The sequence below is a fragment of the Neofelis nebulosa genome, chromosome 12 (genome assembly GCF_028018385.1).
Source record: "Neofelis nebulosa isolate mNeoNeb1 chromosome 12, mNeoNeb1.pri, whole genome shotgun sequence".
NCBI lineage: Eukaryota > Metazoa > Chordata > Mammalia > Carnivora > Felidae > Neofelis > Neofelis nebulosa.
Genome location: NC_080793.1, coordinates 25,138,206 through 25,156,763, shown reverse-complemented (window position 1 = coordinate 25,156,763; position 18,558 = coordinate 25,138,206). Strand labels below are relative to the sequence as shown.

General features: G+C 42.6%; 1 pseudogene; it reads left to right on the top strand.

Moving 5' to 3' along the window:
• LOC131490744 (keratin, type II cytoskeletal 8-like) overlaps nucleotides 1-18,517 on the top strand; it is a 57,687-nt pseudogene extending 39,170 nt beyond the window's left edge.
• The last annotated feature ends 41 nt before the right edge of the window (nucleotides 18,518-18,558 follow it).

The following is an 18,558-nucleotide window of genomic DNA, read 5'->3' as shown; positions in this document are numbered from 1 at the left end:
TCAAAAGCCATAGCTAACAGGGCTAAGAGTTACTGTAATAAAACATTACATTTAGGGGTGCCTGGGTGGCTCAGTAGGTTGAGCTTCCAACTCTTGATTTCAGCTCAGGTCATAAACTCACAGTCATGGGATTGAGCCCCATGTTGGGTTCCACACTAGGCATGGAGCCTGCTTGGGATTCTCTCTCTCCCTCCCTCTCTCTGTCCCTCCCCTGCTTGCACGCACACACACACTTTCTCTCTCTCTCTCTCTCTCTCTCTCTCAAATAAATAAATAAATAACCATTACATTTAACTTCAGCTATTTATACCATCCAAAGCCAAAAAAAAGAGGTTATTGATTCTTACTGCCTTATAAAGAAGACTGATTGATTACCCTTTTCAGGCAAAATAAGCATCTTCCTGATACTAATTTCTGGAAGGAATTTATCATTTGACACTTCATATGAGGGACACTGAAAATCATTCCTAATAGCATTCTCCACATTGATTCTACTAAAGATATACAGATCTCTTCCAATGATCACTTTTCATATTGACCATGAATGAAAGTCAAGGGCATGACATTAAACTATTACTTGCTGATGCTTTTTCCTTGCAGGTGGCTGAGTTAATGCAATCCAGGTATGCATGTTGATGCTGATTGGCCTTTATTGCTACGTTGATAGACTTAGAGCACAGAGATGAATGGAAGAAATGTCATTCATATTTACTTCCTCAAACTGCAACAGCCCTGGCCTAGTGCCATACAAGGACTGGATCAGTTTTCACTGAGATACACTCCGTGAAGTGAGACCCAAAAGTGTAGTGACTCCTTTACTGGTTGACAAGATTTGTACCTTTTGGTGGCTATGTTCAACAAAATGTGAACATGAAAGTGACAAAAGATTTTGAAAACTCCTGACACTGTGGTAGTAATGTTCAGTAATCACCCCTAGTGAATCCAGCCTCCCTTAGGCAGTTCCCCTCCCATTCTGACTCCAGGCTCAGCCATGTAACTTGCTTTGACCAATGAGATTTGTCCTCAGATCACCATATGCAGAAGCCCAGGCTAACTTACTGGGGAATGAGAGTCCATATGGAGAAGAGCTGTCCCAGCTGAACAACCGGTTTGCCAGCCACCGGACACATGAGTGATGTCATCCTACACCATTCAGCTCCAGCCAACTGGTCAGAACAGCTGACTACAGTCAACCACCAATTCATTAACAATAATAAAATGGTTGCTGTTGTTTTAAGCCATTAAGTTTTGGGGTGGTATTTCTACAGCAATGTAAACTGAAGCAAACACCCATTACAAGCAAATTCTGAGAGAGATTTGAAAATATACTGGTCATCTTAATCTCTAGATTGAGCGGTCCTATTCCCCCAGTTTACAAGTGAATGATGTCCCCATAATGTGTGGAAGTGCTGTACAGAACTCAAATGCATTATCCCATGGAAACTCTGACCTAGATGATGATGGAGTTCTTAGGCTGGTCCAAAAAGGTATATTTAACCAATATGAGATATTGTTTAAGAAATACATTAAGGTATAAAAATATTTAAGGGGCGCCTGGGTGGCTCAGTCGGTTAAGCGTCCGACTTCAGCTCAGGTCACGATCTCACGGTCCGTGAGTTCGAGCCCCGCGTCGGGCTCTGGGCTGATGGCCCAGAGCCTGGAGCCTGCTTCCGGTTCTGTGTCTCCCTCTCTCTCTGCCCCTCCCCCGTTCATGCTCTGTCTCTCTCTGTCTCAAAAATAAATAAACGTTAAAAAAAAAAAAAAAATTAAAAATATTTAAGTAATTCTTATAATTAAAGTGCAATTGAACAAGCAAATCTAAAATATGAATGATGGTGTTTGACAAAAATAAGTTCATTTTCAGATGTTTTCATAATTACTTAAGCCAGTGGTTTCTGTGGTAAGCAGGATCCTATGTGGCTGTCAGTGATCCCCCACATCCTGGTATTCATGTCATTGTGGAATCCATTCCCTCTGTAGCATTGGCTGGACCTAGTGACTTGCTTCTAATGAATAGAATATGGCAAAGTGAGGGCACGTTACTTCCATGATTAGGTTGCAAAAGACTGATTTCCATCTTGCTGGTCTCTCTCTATTGCCTTCTCAACTCACACACTTTGATGAAGCAAGCCGCCATATTAGAAAGGCTCACATGACAAGGCAATGAGGGTGGTCTTTGCCTAATAGCCATAAAAAACTGAAGCTCTCAATCCAACAGCCTATGAGAGATTGAATTCTGCCAAAAACAATGTGAGTGATCTTAAAAGCAAAGCCTTCCTCAATTGACTGATGAAATGAGATCACAGCCCCAGATAACACCTTGAGAGCAGTCTTTTGAGAGATCCTAAAGCAGGGGGCTAGGTAATCCATCCTTAAAAAGTATGTTACTTTAATTTGCTAAATTTTAAATGTAAGGTAATTTGTTACAGAGCAATAGATTACACAGTTTGGCCTCCAAACCTGTATAAACATCAGAATCACATGGGGAGTTTTTGTGGGTTTTAGTCATAATTGAATTTTAAAATGTTATTTGTTTTTTTAAATTTTCTAAGTAAAAACATCCTAATTATTTAATTTTTTTTCCTAAAAAACCCACTTTCCTCTCCAAAAATAACCACTCTTACCAATTTGGAGTATATCCTTCCACATTTTTTAATGTAATTACATATTATATAATAGTATCGTACGATACACATTGTTCACCATCTTGTGCTTTTCACATAACACTGTCTTAGATACCTTTCCATGTTGGCAAACATAGATCTATCACATTTATTTTTAACTTCTTCAGAGTATTCCATAAAATGAATGAACCATTAATTCATTTAATCATTTCCCTACCAAGAAACACTTGTGGTTTTTTATCATAAATAATGCTTTAGTAAATATTCTCGAACATGCCTCTTTGTTCATACATCCAAATAAAGGATAAATACATTTTTTATTCTAACAGATTTGGCCAAAATGTTCTCCAAAAGGGCTGCATCAATAATCACTTATTGATGCAAAACATTAGTACATAGTATTACATATATTAATTACCATTAACATAATAGTATATAATAATATAAATTTCCCTTCACCTTTATCAATAATAGATATTATAAGTATTTGTTATTCTTCTCAATCTGATGGATGAAAAATGTTATTTCACTTTTAATCATGTTTTATTACAATCTAATAACACTAAAGCAAAAGCATATGGATTTCATTTTCCCACACACAAATGAATCATGACCATAAGTATATTATACATGCCTCTAGGACTTAGGGAGTTTTTTATATTTATGGATAAAATAAAAAGATTTTTTTTCTGGGGTAACTGACATGTGTTAGAAGATACAGAAGAAGGAAAAGGATTATTTTTAAAAATGGGTACAGGGGTGCCTGGGTGGCTCAGTTGGTTAAGCATCTGACTTCAGCTCAGGTCATGATCTCATGGTTCCTGAGTTCAAGCCCCACATCAGGCTCTGTGCTGACAGCTCAGAGCCTGGGGCTTGCTTCAGATTCTGTGTCTCCCTCTCTCTGCCTCTCATCCTCTCACACTCGCTCGCTCTCTCGCTCTCTCTCAAAAGTAAATAAACATTAAAAAAATTTTTTTAATTAAAAATGGGTACAGAAGTAAACCATGGACACTAGGAGGAGAATGAGGTATTTGGCTAGGGGGGCAAATGAGGTGAAGGCGCAATGACAACCCACCAAGTGTTAAGAGTCAAACTGGTCAGCTTGGGAGGAGGACGGTGTTGGCCTGGGAAAGATATTTGTTAACTCAGGTGTTTAAAACTGTGGACTTTGAAAATGCCTATATTTGTTTCTTGGGTCTGTACTTGTCTGTATCAGTGATCTTTGAACTGATTCTTCTGAAGAAACTATGTGCTCAAATAAAGCCTAGCAAGAGCAACTTTTTTTTTTTGATCATCTGAAGGAAGGATGAAATATAGTATTTCTAATATCACAGCAGTTCTTCAAGGTACCTGCTATTCTCCTCAATTTACAGATGGGGCAACTGAGATTAAGTAACTTCGTCCAATTTTACAGTCAATAACTAGCAGAGCAAACGCATGAACCCAAGGATGTCTGGTACCAACACCCTCATTTTTTCCACCAGGCTCTGCTGTCTCCAGTCAGAAAAACGTGGCCCTGATGCTGGTGTTTCTTCATTCATGCCATTACCTTGGGAATACCATTGGATTTCCCTCTCTTTGGAAGAAAGAGGTAAATCAGATCATCTATGGGGTTTCTTCCAAATCTAACATTATTTGACTCATTTACTATCTCCTGGATTACAACGTTGAATTAGGACTGTATAGAGAGAAAGCTTTCATCTGGAGACTAATTTTGTACCACAAATGTGCCTTTTACAGATACAGTTCCAGAAAGATATTTCTTGCTGCTAAAGGAGAAGGAAATCCTAAGTTTGGGTATGGGAATCGGAGCAGGACACGGAGGCAGCTCCAAGAGACTGTTCCAGGAAGCAGGAAGTTTTTAGAAGACTCTGACATTCATTATGATGAAACATGGTTTGGTCAAGCTTATATAAGAGAAAAAGAAGAGGATAAGGGAAGAACAAAAGAGCTATTTTTTTTTTTGAAACTCTGATGAAAACTCACTTAATTACATTCATTTTGATAAAGTCAGTTTTTCAATTACTATTATCTACTGGGAACCATTTCCTAGAATGACTATGAAGTCTCCCCTTATGCAAAATTGGAAACTGGAAATTAAGAATGAGAAAATGACACTGTTTTCTGTGACAAAAAAGAAAGCCACAGTTCATCTCTTTTAATGTGACAATTTTTTCTCATTATAATAACAGCATATATACATTACAGAAAATTGAAAATGGACAAAAATTAAAGATATCTTATAATCCTACCACTTGATCGTATACACGTGTTCCCCTTTATTTTCATATGCACATGTTTTTAAAACAAAGTTGGGATTCTAGCATATATGCAGAGTTGCACTTGCATTTTTTAATTCAATACTATAAAAAGAGCATTTTCTCAAGTCATTAGAAATTCTTCAGGAATGCCTGGGGGCTCCAGTCAGTTAAGCATCTGACTTCAGCCCAGGTCATGATCTCACAGTTCATGAGTTCAAGCCCCACAATGGGCTCTCTGCTGTCAGTGCAGAGCCCACTTCGGATCCTCTCCCTCTCTCTCTCTGTCTCTCTCTGTCTCTCTCTGTCTCTCTCTCTCTCTCTCTCTCTCTGCCCCTCCCCTGCTCATGTTCTCCCCCTCTCCCTCTCAAAAAATGAATAAACATTAAAAAAAATTATAAAGAAGTTCTTCAAAAATAGCATTTTTAATGGTTGTAGGATATTGTGCATTTTGAGTGTGCCATGATTTACTGAATAATTCTCCTGCTGGGGGGCGGAAGACAACATACCCACATGTCTAACAAATGACAGAAGCCAGATAACTCTGGCATTTTGTGTTCTTGTTACCTCTTTGATATGTAACAAACTACCCCAAAACTTAGTGACTTAAAACAATGCAACATTTATTTCTTTCAAGAATCTGCAACTTGGGTAGGACTTGGTGATGGCAGGTTGCATCAACAGGGTAGGGTCAACAGCTGAGGGCTCATCTCATTTCATCTGAAGGCTCTCTCATTTAATGTCTGGCAATGGAAGCTGCCTGTTAGGTGAGACCTGAACCGGTCCTATCAGCTCAAGTACCCATACATGGCTTCTCCTTGTGGCCTGCGCCTCCCTACAACATGGCGGCTTGGGTTCCAAGAAGTTGTATGGCCTTTCCAAACCTAGCCTGAGAAGTCATGTAGCAACCCCTCTGGCATGTCCCACTAGTTAGAAGTGAGTCTAAAGGGAAGCCCATATTCAAAAGCAGTTTAGGCTCCACCTTTGGAAGGGTGGTGTCAAATAAACTGTAAACTTGTTTTAAAACCACCATTTTCGATACTACCACAAAAGCTTCATATTAGAGTCCTTTCTGGAAGCCAAACCTCCTAGCCCAGGGAGTGTACATTCCTCTCCTTCTCAGCCCAGGCCAGACTTTAAGGCTTCCTGGAGGAGAGATCTGAGGACTTCACAGATAGGGTTGTGTTAGAGTTAACCATGGCTCTTGAATCCAAAGCTAGAAAGCAGGAAGGATCTTGCCTCGAGGTATAAGCTTCTCCTTCTCTTGCCCCATACTAAAGACCTGTCACCCAGCAAAGCTCTAGGATTTTAGTTCCCACTCTTCCAGAAGCTTCTTCCAGTCCTATCAAGTTAGATTCATGGGCCTAACTTCTGGGGCACCGATAACAGAACTTAAACCATATGCTCACAAGGGCATTATGCTTAAGGAAATAAGTCAGACTGAGAAAGACAAATACCTTGTGATTTCACTCATATGGGGACTCTAAAAAAATAAAATATACGAACAAAAAACAGAAGCAGTTTTTTAAGTCCTATAAATACAAAGAACAAACTGATGGAAGGAGGTGGAGGCATGGGCAAAATGGGTAAAAGGGAATGGGAGATATAGGCTTCCAGTTATGGAATGAATAAATCACAGGAATAAAAGGCACAGCCTAGGGAATAGTCAATATGATAATAGCATCGTATGGTGATAGACAGTAGCTACACTAGTGGTGAGCACAGCATAACTATACAGATGCTGAATCACTGTTATACACCCAAAACTAATACCACATTATGTGTCAACCAAACTCATATAAAAAAAAGTTTTAAGTCAGAAAACACAATAAACTAAAACGAAAAAGACCAAAAAAAAAAAAAAAAAAAAAAAAAAAAAACCACCATAATCTCATGCCCCCCAGTTTGCTGAGACCCCTCTTCACCCACGTAGCCTTCATATGGTCCCAGGCCTCACCACACCCATGATCTAAGTCAACTCAGGCCAGCAAAACTGTCTTCTGCAACCTCTCCTCCTTCTCCACCAAAGGACTGGTAAGGCTGGCTAAGCCACGTCTGATCCCTGGGACAGGCTCTGTACATGCAGTTCTTCCTTCTAGAGCTTTCAGACTACTATCATAGCCAGCAACCCCTCCCAGGGACTGGTGCAGGAACCATATTTCTTCTCATTCCCCTCTCTACAAGCACACAGGTAGACTAAGAAAGCCCTCTGACTCAGAGTGGTATTGAATGAGGAAACGCCCATCACTTTGGATAAGTTACAACTCCCCACCCCACACCCTTTTCCCCAAGATTTCAGGCTTTGTGAGGGGCCCAAGTGGTGGTTCTGAAGACAGCAGATTAGGGCAGGGTGTGTGACCAGCAGGTCTAGTGAGAAGGCCACAAATCTGGGGCAGGAGGCAGCTGACAGGAGTTAGGAGAATAGGCCAGGGGAAGTAGGTGACACAGGCTGAGGGGAAGAGGAATAGGAACACTTTACAGAGAAGCTGAAATCTGAGGTGCACTCTGAAGGAGGAATAGGAAATACCACATCAGAGTAATTACCTTTCATAATCCCAGTATGCCTATGAATGGCCAATCTGCTTTGAACTATGCTAATAGTCTTTGGTCTCACTCATTTTAAAGCCTCTTCATCTTGGGACAGGGTCATTGTGAAATACACCTCTAAAACGTAAGCAATATAACTGGGAATTCAAACTTACAAATCCATTTGCCACAGATGATCTTTCCTAGCCAAAAAAGGAAAACATTTTCTCTGAGCAGGTGACATCACAAAACAACTCTTGATTGAACGCTCTGGAAAGGAGAACTATTCCCCCACATTACCTTTCTATATCTCTCAGTTACAAAGAAAGTTTTACCAATAGGTCTCTGATTCTAGTAAAGGAAATCTTCAGAATATTATTTCTGGATGATTATATTTTAGGTCAACTCCTTCATCCATGAGCCTGGTGAAGCTTTTTTCTTTGAACCTGGAAATCACCATCCCCTCCCTTTTGTTTCCCCCTGCTAAGTTTCAAGAGTTTAAGACTTCGTGGTTTGGATTTCATTCCAAGTTCACAGTGTGCAGAGAGAGGCCCGGTGGGAGCATAAGTTGGCAAAATAGATCTCTGTTCCTGAAATTAAGCAACTGTTACAAACATCTGAGCTTCCACACTGGTGCTGTTGAAAGGGCATTTTCAGGGGCGCCTGGGTGGCGCAGTTGGTTAAGCGTCCGACTTCAGCCAGGTCACGATCTCGCGGTCCGTGAGTTCGAGCCCCACGTCAGGCTCTGGGCTGATGGCTCGGAGCCTGGAGCCTGTTTCCGATTCTGTGTCTCCCTCTCTCTCTGCCCCTCCCCCGTTCATGCTCTGTCTCTCTCTGTCCCAAAAATAAATTTAAAAAAAAAAAAAAAAAAAAAAAAAAAAAAAAAAAAAAGAAAGGGCATTTTCATATCACAAGTGGAGACTTCCCTGCTGGGCAGTGGGCGGAAAGGAGAGATCTGGGGATGACCAGATGAGAGACCCAGATGAAACCTTTTCATCCCCAGAACCTTTTTATCCACACCCCACCACCCCTAACCTCTTTAGATTTGCTGGGCCTGTCATTTGAGACTAAGTCATATAGACAAATTCAAAGTTCACTCAGGGACGTGGGTAAGAAAACAAAACACACATTCTTCTCACCAAAGTCTTTTCCCAGACTCTGGGATATTGCCTGGCACACAGTAGGCATCCAACAAAGTTTATGAAAGGAAGGAAAAAGAAGGGAGGGAGGGAGGGAGGAATGGAGGAAGGGAGGAGGAAGGGAGGAGGAAGGAAAGGAAAAAGACAAAACAGAGGGGCAGAGGAAGGGAGAGAAGAGATGAAGGAAGAAGCAGGGAGAAAAGAGATTTTGAAGTGATTTTGAATAAATGCTTATATATTCACATACACTGTGTTTTCTAATAAATGAATTATAAATGAAGTTGAGGACTTATGCAGCATACACTGTGCTAAACTTCATTACACACACTAAAACCATGAGAGACAAAAACCATTATTAACCCCAGTTTACAAATGAGAAAACTAAGGTTAGGGAGACTAAGTAACTTGTCCAAAATCCCACACCTAATGAGTGAGAGGCCAGAATTTGGACTTAGATCTGATAAGAGTCTGACTGATTAATTCCTACCTTCCTTCCTTCCTTTTCTTTCCTCTTCTATGCCTCAAGACACCAGAATGCTTTCTCTTTTCTTCACTCTTTTTTTTTTTTTAAATTTTTTTTTTTCAACGTTTTTTATTCATTTTTTGGGACAGAGAGAGACAGAGCATGAACGGGGGAGGGGCAGAGAGAGAGGGAGACACAGAATCGGAAACAGGCTCCAGGCTCCGAGCCATCAGCCCAGAGCCTGACGCGGGGCTCGAACTCACGGACCGCGAGATCGTGACCTGGCTGAAGTCGGACGCTTAACCGACTGCGCCACCCAGGCGCCCTCTTCACTCTTTTAAAGCATGGTGACCACCCCACGGGCACACACGTGTAAGCCTTATTAGCAATAAGCAATCACATGGCTCAAAGAGTTCATACACCAGAATCCAAGGTCTCCCATCTCATAGGCTAGGTGGGCTGACAAAGAGTCAGGCTGGCTCATGCATGTCAAAACTGAGGGAGTAGCACTCTACACAAAAGAAATAGTATTGTGAAGTTCTTAAAGCAGGAAGAAATCTTTCAGGAACTGAGAGCACCCAGTGTGACTCTAGTGACATGGACAGTGAGACCAGTGGGAGCCAGGGGCCACCATCATAAAGATCCAACTCAGAATGCAAAAGGAGATGGCACAAAAACAGACACTCAGTTCAGTGGAACAGAATAGAGAGCCCAGAAATGGACCCACAAACGTATGGCCAATGAATCTTTGACAAAGCAGGAAAGAATATCCAATGGAATAAAGACAGTCTCTTCAGCAAGTGGTGCTGGGAAAACTGGACAGCAACATGCAGAAGAATGAACCTGGACCACTTTCTTACACCATACACAAACATAAACTCAAAATGGATGAAAGACCCCAATGTAAGGCAGGAAGCCATCAAAATCCTCGAATAGAAAGCAGGCAAAAACCTCTTTGATCTTGGCCGCAGCAACTTCTTACTCAACACATCTCCGGAGGCAAGGGAAACAAAAGCAAAAATGAACTACCGGGACCTCATCAAAATAAAAAGCTTCTGCATAACGAGACAATCGGCAAAACTAAAAGGCAACTGATAGAATGGGAGAAGATATTTACAAACGACGTATCAGATAAAGGGTTAGTATCCAAAATCTATAAAGAACTTCTCAAACTCGACACCCAAAAAACAAATAATCCAGTGAAGAAATGGGCAAAAGACATGAATAGACACTTCTCCAAAGAAGACATCCAGATGGCCAACTGACACATGAAAACATGCTCCACATCACTCATCATCAGGGAAATACACATCAAAACCACAATGAGATACCACCTTACACCTATCAGAATGGCTAGCATTAACAACTCAGGCAACGACAGATGTTGGCGAGGATGTGGAGAGAGAGGATCTCTTTTGCACTGCTGGTGGGAATGCAAACTGGTGCAGCCACTCTGGAAAACAGTATGGAGGTTCCTCAAAAAATTAAAAATGGAACTACCCTACGACCCCACAATTGCATTACTAGGTATTTATCCAAGGGATACAGGTATGCTTATTTGAAGGGACACATGCACCCCAATGTTTATAGCAGCTCTATATTGAGCATGGAGCCTGCTTGGGATTCCCTCCCTCTGCCCCTCTCCCCAGTGCTCGCTTTCCCCACCCCCCATCTCTCTCAAATAAAAAAAAATTTTTTAATAAATTTTTTTTCTTTTTCAAAATAAGAAAGGCATTCCAGGCAGAGAGCACAGCATGGAAAAAAGCATGGAAGCATAAAACAGCATATTCCCTTTAGGAAACTCACCAAAGTTTTTTAAAAAGGGAGCATAGGGCCAGGGTGGGAGTCAGAGAAAAAGTAGTGGGGAGGAGGATCAGGGGCTAGGGTCCAGCACAAGCCCACAAAGACCTTGTATGTCATCTTGCAGGGATTGTACTTATTCCTGAGGGAATGGGAAGCCATGGAAAATTATTGAGCAGGGGGACTTTCCTTTTAAAATGATCACACTTGATGAGAAGGGAGAAACACTGAGGGTCAATTAGAAGGGAAAAATATAGACTATCGATCTCTAATCTAAGCGATCGGAGATCCTCCAGCCATTACAATCCAGTTTTGAGCAGCTGCCCTCAGTCCATGGCATCTCACAAAGGCTTAGCTCAGAGCAGTCTTCTCAGTCCTACTAGAAGCCAAAGATCCCTGGGGAGAGAGGTGACTGCAGGAAACCATAAAGGAGCTCTGGTGAAAACCCAACTGAGAAGAAATCTCAGAGTCCTGTATGGCTTCTACTCAGTAAGCTCCTCCCAGAGCAGCTCTGCTGTTGGCAAAGCCCCTCCAGGCTTATCCCCTGGGATCCTCTTCTGCATCCCTGAGGTTGCTCATTTCCGGCCCTCTCCATGCTCTTCACGAGGCTCAGTATGGTGTGGCAGAAAGAACACAATTTTGCCCAGGAGACTAATAACCTAGATTCCAAAGTCCCAGTTCCAAACTTATTAACTACTCTCCATCCCTGGGCCTCGGTTTCCCTGTTTATACTCCCGCCTCCCTCAAAGAGAATAGATGAGAAAGAGCTTTATAGAATATCAAGCTCCATTAAAGGAGAAGAAATCTACTACCCACATCAGAAAGTTTTTGTACTGGATTTTAAATCTGCCTGATGCAGAGTTGTTTTTTTCAGCCCACAGCATGGGTGCTCAAAAAGGACCATGCTATAGAGACTATGGACTTTTCCAGAAGAACAGTTGTGAATCATGGGCTCACCATAGTTGTTCTGATGCTTCCCCTTCATTTAACAGTCCAGACCACTTAAGTCTCACAAGAAGAAGGAATAGACTCAAGTCATTTCCTCCAGATCCCTTGGAATTTAGGGGACTGTCCCTTCTTCCAGTGCCAAGGACTCAGCTGTAGAGAGAGAATCCTGCCATCCTAAGTCAGAGATGAGCCAAAGGCTATTCTGCAAAGGGAGGTCGGCTTCCTTGCAAGAAGGAAACCAGGGCCTGAGTACAAGTAGGCATTGTCTGCCCCCTGGGGTCTGGCAGGAAGGAGTCTGAGCGGGCACAGGAGTGGGCTGAAGGCTCTGGCAGCATGGGCAGCAGCCTCTGTGGTGGGGAGGGAGGCACGGAGTTGTGTGTGAGAGCTGGGCTTACAATGTAGGCATTGTTCCCTCCCCGCACTACATCTGCTCCCCTAAGGGTGGAGGGCAGAGAAGAATGGAGTTGGGGAGCATCTGCCAGGGTCCGGGGAGAGAACTGTGCACTGCTCATTTAGAGGAAAGGGAACTATTGAGCAGGGCCCACCCATAAGCAGACCTGGCAAAGGTTAGAGATGCATCAGAAAAGTACTGACTTCCTCTGCCACAGCTCTCTCCCCACCTCAGTCTCTTTGATCCTTTCTCTTAGTTCTGTCATTTCATACCGTGCTGTGCTTTGCCTACTGTGGTAATTTATTTATTTTACTTTTTAGTATCTAAGCATTTCTTTTGCACACTTCAGAATATCCCTAAGTATCTTTTAATATATTAGGTCTTATATTGACCTTTAAAATCATAAAATTCAATTCAGGTAAGTTTGCCCTCAAATCTGCATATACTCATTGTCACTGATGATTCTATCTTCTGAAAAAGAACTTGGTGATATGGAACAAAAAGAATAAAAATGTCTATCCTCTTTCAACTAACTCATCTAAGTATGCTATGTGCTAATACTTACGATTATTTCATTAATGCTCCTCAAAATCCTATGAGGTATGAATTAGTATAAGTCAAGTTTACAGGTGAGAAAACTGTAAATCATTGACATGCAGTAATTTGCACAAGATCACACTGGTAGTAGATCAAAGATCAATCCTAGGTCTCTGACTCTAAACCCAGTGTTTCTTCCTGAGCTAGCCTTCCCACATCACCCAGTAATCCCACTCTGGGGATTTTTGCTGAGGAATTTTGCATTTTGATTATAAAATCAAATAGAAAAAAATGTTCACTGAATTACTGAAAATGAGAGCAAAAATTGGAAACAATCTAAACATCCAATTATAGAATAAATTAAGCAAACTGTGGCAAATCCACTAGAAACACTGTCACTCAACCATGAGAAATGAAAAATGCCACAGATTATAGAAACATAGAAACTTTCCATAACTGAAAAATGTGTGTATCATTTTGCACACAACTGTGCAAAAGTTTACCTATGTAAAGATGGACAGGCAGAAAGTCAAAGTGAAAGTATTATTTATAGGGAAATACAATTCTGACTATATTTTTTTTTTCTTTACAGGTGTTTTTTTTCTTTACAGGTGTTGTTGATTAACAATGAACAGGTAATTTTGCTTCATAGAAATAAACATAAAATGAAAAGTTTCTTCAAACTAAGATTTTTTTTTTTACTTTCACACTCATAGAAGATCTTTTATAATTTATCACTTTCTTTTGGAAACTTAGCATACATCAAAATCAGGCTGTAGTTGCCGCTGCCTTCAACCACATTAATGGTGCTATAAACAATCCTTTGGCATTCAACCACTCTGGAAAAAGAGGGGTGAAAACAGCGGAAAGCAACTGGAACCCTGCCATAGCTTCTGGACAGACAGGGGACTCCTATGGAAAGGTGCCTGCTCATTCACAGGGTCATTTGCTCTCAGGACCTCGGCTATTCCCAGTCTGTAAACATTCTGAGACTTCCAGTGTTTCAACTGGAGACCATTTTGGTCACAAGGAGTTGATGGGGGGTGGGAGGGAGGGGAGGGTGGGTGATGGGTATTGAGGAGGGCACCTGTTGGGATGAGCATTGGGTGCTGTATGGAAACTAATTTGACAACAAATTAAAAAAAAATTTTTTTTAAGTTAAAAATTTTTTAAATTTTTAAAAAGGAGCAAGAAATTTGGTCACAAGGAGCAAGAATCCACTTAGACTAGCTCAAAGTATGTGGGAGTTGATTATAAGATTACTAGTGACACTTTCAAAGCACCCCAGCCTCATGGGACTATGGGAGCCATGGAACCCGGAGCTTATCTCTGCTCCTTGCTTCTCTTCTCTCCTCCCTCTCCCTCTCTTCTCTCTTTTCCTCTCTGTACCTCTCCCTCTCTGTCTCCAGCCTGGATCCTTCTCCTCATTCAACAATTCACAGGAGATGCAACCCAAGTCACACACCCCTGATACCAGCATTTTCCTCTTTCTCAACCCAGCTTCCTCTGTTCTCCCCTCCCCACCCATAGGACCTCAGAAAAAAATCAGGTTCTCTCACAAAAAACAGGGTACCAGTCTGATGAGAACAAGGATTTAGCAGAAGAGTGCTCAGTGCAAACCCCAAAGGGGAGGTGATGGTCAAGGAGGCTGATGCAAGAACACTATCCTGTCAGAAGAAACCAAGACTGGGTAAAAAGTCAGGAGTTGAGAAAAAAACCCCGGGCAACAATCTAGAGGACAGAAAAAGAATATCCTCAAAGTCAACAGAAAAAGGAGTAAGTCAGTAAATGTGAACAGGGTCGCAGTTAAGTCAATGTGACAGTGCTTCCACGTGTTAGCCCAGGCTGTGCGGTGCTGGGGCATACCATAGGGTGCCAAGTGCCAGCTCAGACTTCAGGGGAAATCAGGGAGTTAAGAGGTAAAAGCAATAAAAAAGAGACCATGGTATTTGTTAGACATCATCAAATGACCAAACACAACAAAACTAGCGGGTAGAAAACCTGGCTCAGCCACTAATTTGCCAAGTGATCTTGAGTAAATCATTCTCCTCTTTGGGTCTTAGTTTCCGCATCTATAATGTGAAGATATTGGACTAAAGAACTCTTAAGGTCCCTAAAGCAGTGACCCTTGAGGCAGTGGTGTGCTAATGTCAGCTCCTACCAGATCATGAGAACCAACTATTCAATTTGGAGGAAATTTGTGGCTTGTTAAACACAGCTGTTATAAAAAATTAAATAATATACATTAACAGTTAAATGATATTAAAACCCAACGGTAAAAAAATTCAAATTTTACTGTTATCTATGCTGGAGCCAGTAAACTTTTTCTGCAAAGGGACAAATACTAAATACTTTAGGTTGTGAGAGTCACAGATAGTCTCTGTCATATATTGTTTTTTTTTAACAATGCTTTAAAAAATTAAAAACCAATCTTAGCTCACAGGCTGCACAATAACAGGCCATGTGTCAGATGTGGCCTACGGGCCATCACTTGCCAATCACTGATCTATGATCTTGAGGTTACTTACACCTATTTCACTCATATGGTGGAGACGCTATATAATTGTGTGCTATTGCATGTCTCTGTCCAACTCCGTTTTCAGTGATCTCACATTAGTAGCTTAAAATAAGCTATGATGATGGGACAGCTGGGTGGCTCAGTCAGCTGGGCGTCTGACTTCGGGTCAGGTCATGATCTCACGGTTTGTGAGTTTGAGCCCCACATCGGGCTCTGTGCTGACAGCTCAGAGCTTGGAGCCTGCTTTGGATTCTGCATCTCCCTCTCTCTCTGTCCCTCCCCAACTTGTGTTCTCTCTCTCTCTCAAAAATAAACATTTTAAAAAATCTTTTTAATCAGCTATGGTGAAAGTATCTATACTACAGAAATGGGTAAACACTGCAAATCAGGGCTCCTCTTCCCAGAGAGCCGGTCAGTAAACGTTTACCAGCACACCACTGCCTTGAGGTCACTACGGGAAAGAATCATAGAAAACTGGGGCCCCTGGGTGGCTCAGTCTGTTAAGCATCCGACTTCGACTCAGGTCATGATCTTGCGGTCCGTGAGTTCGAGCCCCGCGTCGGGCTCTGTGCTGACAGCTCGGAGCCTGGAGCCTGCTTCCGATTCTGTGTCTCCCTCTCTCTCTGCCCCTCCCCTGCTCATGCTCTGTCTCTCTCACTTTCAAAAATGAATAAATGTTAAAAAAAAAAAAAAATCATAGAAAACTGATGTGCTTTACCAATTCACCCAGAAATGCTGACAGAGAAGCAAAATGTAAAGGAAAAATGCAGTCCACGGAGTCAGGGGAAAAGAAAGACAGGAACACACAGCCAGGTATGTCTGGTCATGGCTTAATTAACAGGTGGTCTTTTATGACCACCCTCAGAATTCAGGCTTGCTTTTCTGTGACTGAGACGTATCCTATTTTTCTCTTCTTTCACTTTGAAAACACTATTTCTGGCTTTGCTGCTGCCCCAGACAGTAACAAAGCAGCTGAGGTCTGCCCAGAAGTTGCTGGGGACAGACAGCATACAAAGGGTTCATGGCTGTGAGGGAGACAAGCAAATGCCATAAAGAAAGGCAGTTTTGTGTAGAGCAGCCACCTCTGCTATTCTGGTGCGGATTTGGGGCTTCTCTTAAAATAGAACAATAAACGTGCAGGTCTAGACTAAGCAGCAATTTTGGTTTTAGGGAAAGCTGATACCCAGCAGGATGAGGATAACCCCGAGAAAGTTTGTTTTCAGCAATTTGGGCTCAATTAACCAGGAAAAGTGCCTGGCAAGGAACAAAACACAACCCAAACCAGGAGGATGCCTTCAGGGCATTTATGAGATGACCCTCCTACAAATTCCCTGACTGTAAACTCTTTCTTTGGGGAAATGAAGTGTAGCCTTAACAGTTTTAGAAGAAATTGTTTCTGTGACCTATTCCTCTCTCCAAGTCCCAGGAAAATCCACCCTGAGCATGTATACTACCTCTCACCCTCCTGCTCTGCTTCTCCTAGCTGGTCATAAGGAAAACTAATAGAAACCAGAAAAAAGTGGTATCTTTCCCCAAATCCCAGTTCCCTAATTCAAACAGCACAAAATACTGGGTAAGTGGAGGGGTGGAGAAAGCAAGGTTTGATAGGGAAGACAGTCATGGTTAGAGATAGTTGCATGGACAAAGGGACCCTAGAAGTGACCCTTGAAGAAACAGGCAGAGCATAAAAGGAAAAAGCATTTCAGACGAAGGCAATGGAGCAGGTAAATGCAAAACATGGTTGTTATATTAAAAGGTATTCAAGGTCCCACACCTAGAAACAGCTTCTCAGTGTTTCCTCAAAGCCTCTGTCTGGTTCAGCCTACTCACCTCCACTGCAGCCTCCATTGTGTCCATCAGGGTGATCCATAAGTCCTACAAGGTGTCCACCTCTGGCCCCTGGGCCTTCAGCTGCTGTTCATACACAAGTGTGCCTGACACCCACATCGGTTCCTCAGCCCTCTCACAGGTGGGCATCAGTATGAGTGTGGTCAAGGGCTATAGCAGGGCCACGGGTATATAGAACATCACAGCTGTCTCGGTAAAACAGAGCCTGCTGAGCCCATTTAAGCTGGGAGTAGACTCCAACACCCAGGCCGTGCCCACTCAGGATAAGGAGCAGATCAAGAGCCAAAATAACAACTCCACAAAACAATTCCTTTATCAACAAAGTGTAGAACCTAGAGCAGAAGCAGATTACAGAGACCAAGTGGAGTCTCTCACAGGACCAGAAAATGGCTCAGAGCAACATGAACAACATGTTCAAGAGCTGCATCAACAGCCTTGGGCAGCAGCTGAACACAGTAGCCCAGAAGAAGCTGAAGCTGGAGACAGAACCTGGCAACATTCAGGGGCTGGTGGAGGACGTCACGAATAAGCATAAGGAAGAGATCAAAGAGAGATCAAAGAGCTTGCAGAGATGGAGAATGAATTTGTCCTTGTCAAAAAGGCTGGGGACGAAGCTTACATGAATAAGGCAAATTTGGAGTCCCACCTGGAGTGGCTCCCCAACAAGATTGACTCCCTAAGACCGCTGTATGAAGAGGAAAACCAAGAGCCTCAGTCGCAGATCTCTGACACCTCCATGGTCCTCTTCATGGGCAACAGCCACTCCCTGGCCAGAAGGCGTCAACACAGAGGTCAAGGCCCAGTACAAGGAGATTACTAACCATAGCCAGGCAAAGGCTGAGACCATGTACCAGGTCAAGTACAAGGAACAGCAGACACTGGCTGGGAAGCATGGGGATAACCCCTATCGTACAAAGATGGAGATTTCTGAGATGAATCGGAACATCAGACAATTCCATGCTTAGATCTAGACCCTCAAAGGCCAAAAAGGGCTTCCCTGAAGGCCTCCATCGCTGAGGCTGAGCAGTGCGGGTAGCTTGTCATTAAGGACACCAATGCCAAGCTGGCTGAGCTGGAGGCTGCCCTGCAGCAAGCCAAGAAGGACATGGTATGGACAGGATCCAGGTACTGCATGAGTACCAGGAGCTCATGAACATCAAGCTGTCCCTGAACATCAAGATCTGCTTGAGGGTGAGGAGAGCTGGATGGAATCTGAGATGCAGAACATGAGGATCCATACAAAGATGATGAGCAGATACTCAGGTAGGCTGAGCTCAGTCTATCCCCATAGACTCACAAGCCCTGGCCTCAACTATAGCCTGAGCTCCTTTCAGTCCAGCTTCAGCTCTGGCAGGGACTCCAGCTCCTTCTGCTGCTCAGCTACTCCAAAGCCATGGTTGGGAAGAAGATCGAGAACTGGAATGGGAAGCTGGTGTCTAAGTCACCTGATGTCTTATCCAAGTGAGCAGTCACTGATGTTCCCCCTCCCCCAGTCACCCTTCCCCT